We start from the raw sequence: 6,674 nt of genomic DNA on the forward strand, positions 1-6,674 counted from the left end.
CTCTGTGTTGACTTCAGAGAACTTAACCGCAAGTCTGTCCCTGACCGCCATCCGATACCGAGGATTCAAGACATGTTGGATGCTCTAGGTGGGAGCTTGTTGTTTTCAGTCTTAGACCAGGGTAAAGCCTACCACCAGGGTTATCTGGACGAGGAGAGTCGCCCTCTCACAGCTTTCATCACACCCTGGGGGCTCTATGAATGGGTGCGCATACCCTTTGGCCTGAGTTCAGCACCCGCAGAGTTTCAGAGGAGCATGGAGCACTGTTTGACTGGTCTGAGAGACACAATTTGCCTCCCGTACCTGGATGACAACCTGGTACACAGTAGTAGTTTCGAGGAACATGTGGAACATATCCGTCTTGTTCTCCAGCGTTATAAGGCACATGGTGTGAAGCTGACTCCAAAGAAGTGTGAGCTGTTTAAATCAAGTGTGAGGTTTCTTGGCAAGCTGGTGACAGGAGAGGGTTATACAATGGACCCTGCAGAGATTGCTCCGGTGCAGGCATTAAAAGAAAAGACCCCTGCCACAGTGGGCGATGTACGACAGATTCTGGGGTTCCTCTCTTACTACAGACCCTTCATCCCCAATTTCTCCCGTGTGGCCCACTCACTGTATAACTTACTCACTGTCCCTAACCCCAAGAAGAGCACACCGGACCCGACCGTGAAGAAGTCCCATAAAACAAGAAAGAAAAACAAGGGTCACTTACCATCGCAGACACCTGTACAGTGGACCAACTCTCACCAGGGAGTGTTGAACCAGTTAATAGATGCTCTCACAAAGCCCCCAGTCCTTGGGTATCCTGATTTCACCCAACAGTTTGTCTTACATTGTGATGCATCCCAAGTTGGTCTGGGTGCGGTGTTATATCAACGACAACAGGGAAAGATGAGAGTGATCGCCTATGGGTCTCGCACCCTGAGTCCATCGGAGAAGAGATACCATCTGCACTCTGGAAAGCTGGAGTTTTTAGCGTTGAAGTGGGCCATCTGTGAACGTTTCCGGGATTATCTTTACCATGCTACATCATTTGTGGTATATACAGATAACAATCCACTGACGTATGTTCTCACTACCGCTAAACTCAACGCAACAGGACACAGATGGGTGGCCGAGTTGGCTGATTATAACTTTACCATCCGCTACCGCCCAGGCAAGAATAACTCTGATGCAGATGGGCTGTCACGGATGCCCTTGGATATTGAGGACTACATGCGTTGCTGTACAGCTGAGGCCAGTCAAGATTTAATCAGTGCATCCATGGAGAGTTTCATGGCGGAAAGGAGAAACCCTTGCCGGGGTGTGGGGTTGATCCAGGTCAGTGCTTTGAGCCTGGTAAAGGACGGTGAAACCAGCCAACCCTTCAGTGCAGATCAAATCCGCAAAGCTCAGGAAGAGGATGAAATCCTGTCAAGGGTCCTCTGGTACAAGCACAGAGCAGGAGGCCAAGTAGAGCTGAAGTGAAAACAGAGAACCCTGCAGTGACCATACTTCTGAAACAGTGGCTAAAGGTTCATGTGGGTCAAGATGGTGTTCTGCGCCGTAAAACTTCCCGTCGAGAACAACTGCTGTTACCCAAAGCTTATCATCCGCTGGTCTTCAAAGAACTACACCAGGATATGGGTCACTTGGGGGTCGAAAGGACGCTTGACCTGATTCGAGAACGGTTCTACTGGCCACAAATGAGTCGGGACGTTGAACATTTTGTCAGTAAAGTATGTGAATGCCTAAAAAAGAAGAAACCGAGTAAGCAGACCCGTGCACCTCTGATGTCCATCCAGACCACATATCCATTCCAGCTCGTCTCCATAGACTTTTTGCATTTAGAGAAATGTAAGCATGGGTATGAGTATATATTGGTGGTCGTGGACCATTTTACGAGATTTGCGCAGGCTTACGCAACAAGGAACAAAGCGGCTAAGACTGTAGCTGACAAGATTTTCAACGACTTTGCCCTTAAGTTTGGGTTTCCCAGCCAACTCCATCACGATATGGGTAAAGAGTTTGAAAACAGATTGATGGCCTGCTTGAAGAAACTCTCTGGCATCCAGGGCTCGCACACGACACCATACCACCCCCAAGGTAACGGGCAGGTGGAAAGGTTTAACCGTACCCTGTTGTCCATGCTGCGCACCTTGGAGGACAAGGAGAAGGAGGATTGGAAGGAGTCCCTCGCTAAAGTTGTCCACGCGTACAACTGCACAAAGAATGAGGCAACGGGTTATGCGCCCTATTACCTTACCTTTGGACGTTCTCCTCGCCTGCCTATTGATCTGTTGTTCAATTTGGAAAAAGATGAGGCCCATGGCACCTATGATGAGTATGTGAGTCATTGGAAGACGAGAATGCAGGAGGCATACAAGATTGCGGCAAAATCAGCCGTTAAGGGAGCAGTTCGGGGAAAGGTCCTCTATGACAGGAAAGTTCAGGGGAGAGATCTTCACCCAGGCGACAGAGTTCTCCTTAGAAACCTCACTCCCAGAGGGGGTCCTGGAAAGATCCAGTCCTACTGGGAGGGTCAAGTGTACAAGGTGAAGGACAGAAAAGCTGATGGCAGTCCTGTTTATGAGATCAGTCCAGAAAATGGTAAAGGAAGAGACAGAGTGGTTCACAGAAATCTTCTGCTGCCCTGTGATTTCCTTCCCCTTGATCAGCCACCAGCAGACATTCGTCAGCCACAGAAAGACGGTCAGAGTTTTTCAAAGGGGAGGGCAAAGCTACAACGACAACATCTGCAGCAGTCCGAGCAGAGTGACTCCTCCAGCGATGAATACAGTGGCAACTACCAGTGGCATCTCAGACCTGGCCGAGGGAGACGGCAAAGACAAGGTTCACTGAATCCTCTAGCAGAGCCTTTCCAGCCTCAGCAAAGCCCTCAGCATCATAGCGAAGAGGATGTGCCACTACAAATCGAAGAGGATGTGCCACTACATAGCGAAGAGGATTTGCCACTACATAGCGAAGAGGATGTGCCACTACAAAGCGAAGAGGATGTGCCACTACAATGCGAAGAGGATTTGCCACTACAATCTCAGAGACCTGATGTGAGTCCTGATAGGCCTGAGCATGATGACTCCGAGACAGACTTTCTGGTCCTGATGCAAAGAGAGCAAAAAGTGGTAAGACAGCGACCCCAGAGACTGAGACATCAGCCTGTGGTACTGAGTTATGACACACTGGGTCAACCCTCCTTAGTACAAAGAAACTGTAAGGTAACAGAGACTCAGGTAACACAGACTAAGGGTTACTGGAGGCCTTGGATGGCTTAGTTGTTCTAAGGGGATGTTTTACTTGTTCACAGAAATGTCAGGAGACATTTAATCTTGTGGGGGAGAGTGTAGCCCTGAATGTTTTTGCCCCTTTGAGTGAGACAGATAAATGTTGCCCCTTTAAATTTTGCACTTGGTAATGGAGTTCTGATAATAAGAGTTAATAAGAATTACAGTGACATTTGATTATAATACTGTTGCGATGTGTTTTAAAAAAAAATAATGGTAGCGAAACTTGGCTTCACCAGTAGAGGGCACCCTAGGCGTTACACTAGGCTAAGGATCGGTTGCTGACGCGAGTAGAGTGAAAGAGCGCTCAGTATGTAATGAGTGAGTTTGAGTGTACACGCTACGGAGAGTGCTGCTGATCTAATCTGTCATTTTCATATTTTCATACAGGTAAGCTGCCGAAAATTAACTTTCTAGTAATACACAACAGTATTGTGTCCTTATAAAACTGTAGTTCGTGTTAGAAATATTGAGATGTGAAACGTTATGGTGGTTATGAGTTTTTGCACCTAAAATGGCGGACGATCGTATTTACAACTCTGATAAAAGCTTGTAACTTTCAGCGTGGGTAAAAATGAGTAGAAAGAGTTTAAAAATACCATGATTCACACTAAAATCTGAGACAAGTGATAGATTATGTAACGGATCGATGTTTAAGAGCCTGAAATAGTCATGTGCAGTGTTAAAAGAAGTAAAGCTAAAATGCACACGTGTGAACAGGCCTATAATCACCCCGCTCACGTGTTTATTTCATGCAGTGTCGTCCCGTCAGCCATTAACGGTAAAGAGAACATTTCATAGTGCACTATTACTAAGAAATTAGACTCAGAAATCAGACTTCGTGTTAAAATTATTGTATTATCCATTTGTTGTTGATGTAATGTTAAAGTATAGAAACTGATATTGGCTTAAAACCTTGATTTAATTAATAAAAGAGAATAAAACCGATTGAATTAATTCATACATTCATAAAAAATGGGCAATAAGAAATGGTTATTCAATTATAAATGCTGAGGTAATGTAGCTTTGTACTGAATAGTGAGTTTCACTGTTTATGAGAATAGAGCTTGTACATTACTCGCCTGTATTTATGTTGACAGTGCAATGTGAGTCTTTATTGTTATCTAATCCATACCTCTGCATAGTGTAAAGTGAGTATTGAACATGTTTAGTTTGATTGTGTTACAATGTTCATGGGTTTAGAGAAGGTAACTTTTGAAGGATCGTGGATAGTGTGTCCAGTCAGTGTCATGAATATGCATAAATGCTTGCACTTTGAGACATTATCTTTGCTAGTGGAGTGAAAGAGCGCTCAGTATGTAACGAGTGAGTTTGAGTGTACACGCTACGGAGAGTGCTGCTGATCTAATCTGTCATTTTCATATTTTCATACAGAAAATAAATGTGTTGCAGAAAGGAAGAGCCCCGCCTCATTCTTGAAAGTGTAACACATACACTAGATTTAATTATATCGCATGGAACTAATCCTACCGATATAGATATCATACCGCAAAGTGATGTCACTGATCAGTGCCTTGTTACTTGCTCACTGTGTACTGATGATATTTGCCATATCACGCCGTTCAAGCTGGCGGTTATTAAACCTCTCACTGAGAAACCACAACTAGATCCAAATTAATTAGCAAATTACAGACCCATTTCAAATCTTCCATTTCTGTCTAAAATACTAGATAAAGTTGTGTCTGCTCAATTCTACCTGTGAAAAACTTCAGACCTCATCACCGCACAGAAACTGCGCTCGTTAAAACTATAAATGACTTGCTCTCAGCTGCTGACCAAGGCTGTGTCTCTAGTACTAGATTTACTTGATCTTAGTGCTGCGTTCGACATTATAGATCATAAAATACTCTTAGATCAACTACATTTCCTGCGACGCTGCTTTGAAACGATATGCACTGTGAAAAGCGCCATACAAATAAATGTGAATTGAACTGGAGGCCGCTGCCAGTCCGGTAGATGTGTGTGAACGAAAACACAACGCAACCCGGCCGGGTCTCCTTCTGTTCTTTTTTGCTCAATATGTAATTCAGCCGTTTTTAGACGAACTGTAGAACACACCCCTGCTACCAGCAGGAGCCACTACGGTACGCACAGAAGGTCAATATTCATCATTAACCAAACGCTTTTCACCTGCACAAGATCTCAGACCGATGCACGAAAGCAACCAGACAGTGCAACCGTGCCCTTATTCTAGCTTTAGTCATCGAGTCACAGCTAATACTGTCTTAGCATGTGGTTAACACTTCATCTTTTATAACACGAGATCACACAGTTGATGAAAACGTCATGCGATCCACTCACTGTCTCGGTTAAAACACGCATGTCTCAGATTTGTTCATCCATTTGAGCTTGATTTTGGTATATTAATAATAAAATGGCTTATGCAAATATATGACTACATATACAGTGCCTTGTGAAAGTATTCGGCCCCCTTGAACTTTGCGATCTTTTGCCACATTTCAGGCCTCAAACATAGATTTAAAACTGTATTTTTTTGTGAAGAATCAACAACAAGTGGAACGAAACTTATTGGATATTTCAAGCTTTTTTAACAAATCAAAAACTGAAAAATTAGGCGTGCAAAATGATTGTGCCCCTTTCCTTTCAGTGCAGCAAACTCTCTCCAGAAGTTCAGTGAGGATCTCTGAATGATCCAATGTTGACCTAAATGACTAATGATGACCCAGGTGGAAAAGGCGCCGTATTTAATGTGTTCAAAATATACTTGAAATGCAGGCAGTATGCTTATAATACATCTGTATTTCCAACATGCTTATTTGAAGTGCATTAAAAATATACTGAATTGCATTTTAATATATTTTTTTTAAAGAATATTAAAAGTACATTGGTAATAAATATATGCTTAACAACACTTTTTTAGAAATATGCTAAACACAAGCGCACTTTTAGTGAAGTTTTAGTGTATTTATACAATATACAGCTCTGGAAAAAATGAAGAGACCACTTAACATGGATTTCTCTTAATGTTTTCTTCATAATACTTATATAATACAATATATTAAATATGTAGCGTATGCATTTATCATTTGAATGTTTTCAAAGTTGACTCTATATATATATATAAACAAGCATTTGTCAACTATTATTAAGCATTGCAATATGCATACTTATTAATATGTTGTTCACTTTTACTTCTTTAAAGGCTGTTGTCCATTACATGAAACGTTTAACAGGCTACTACTGAAATTCCCACAAGGATTTTAACATCATATTATTAGAAATGCATCATAAGCACCGATCTCTACAGAGAACAGTGATCAGGGCCGGACTGGGACACAATTTCAGGCCGGGAAATCCTACACCCATCCAGGCCAATATGCCCCCAAAATAAAATGTAGAAACACAGACGAC

The sequence above is a fragment of the Pseudorasbora parva genome, chromosome 14 (genome assembly GCF_024679245.1).
Source record: "Pseudorasbora parva isolate DD20220531a chromosome 14, ASM2467924v1, whole genome shotgun sequence".
Taxonomy (NCBI): Eukaryota; Metazoa; Chordata; class Actinopteri; order Cypriniformes; family Gobionidae; genus Pseudorasbora; species Pseudorasbora parva.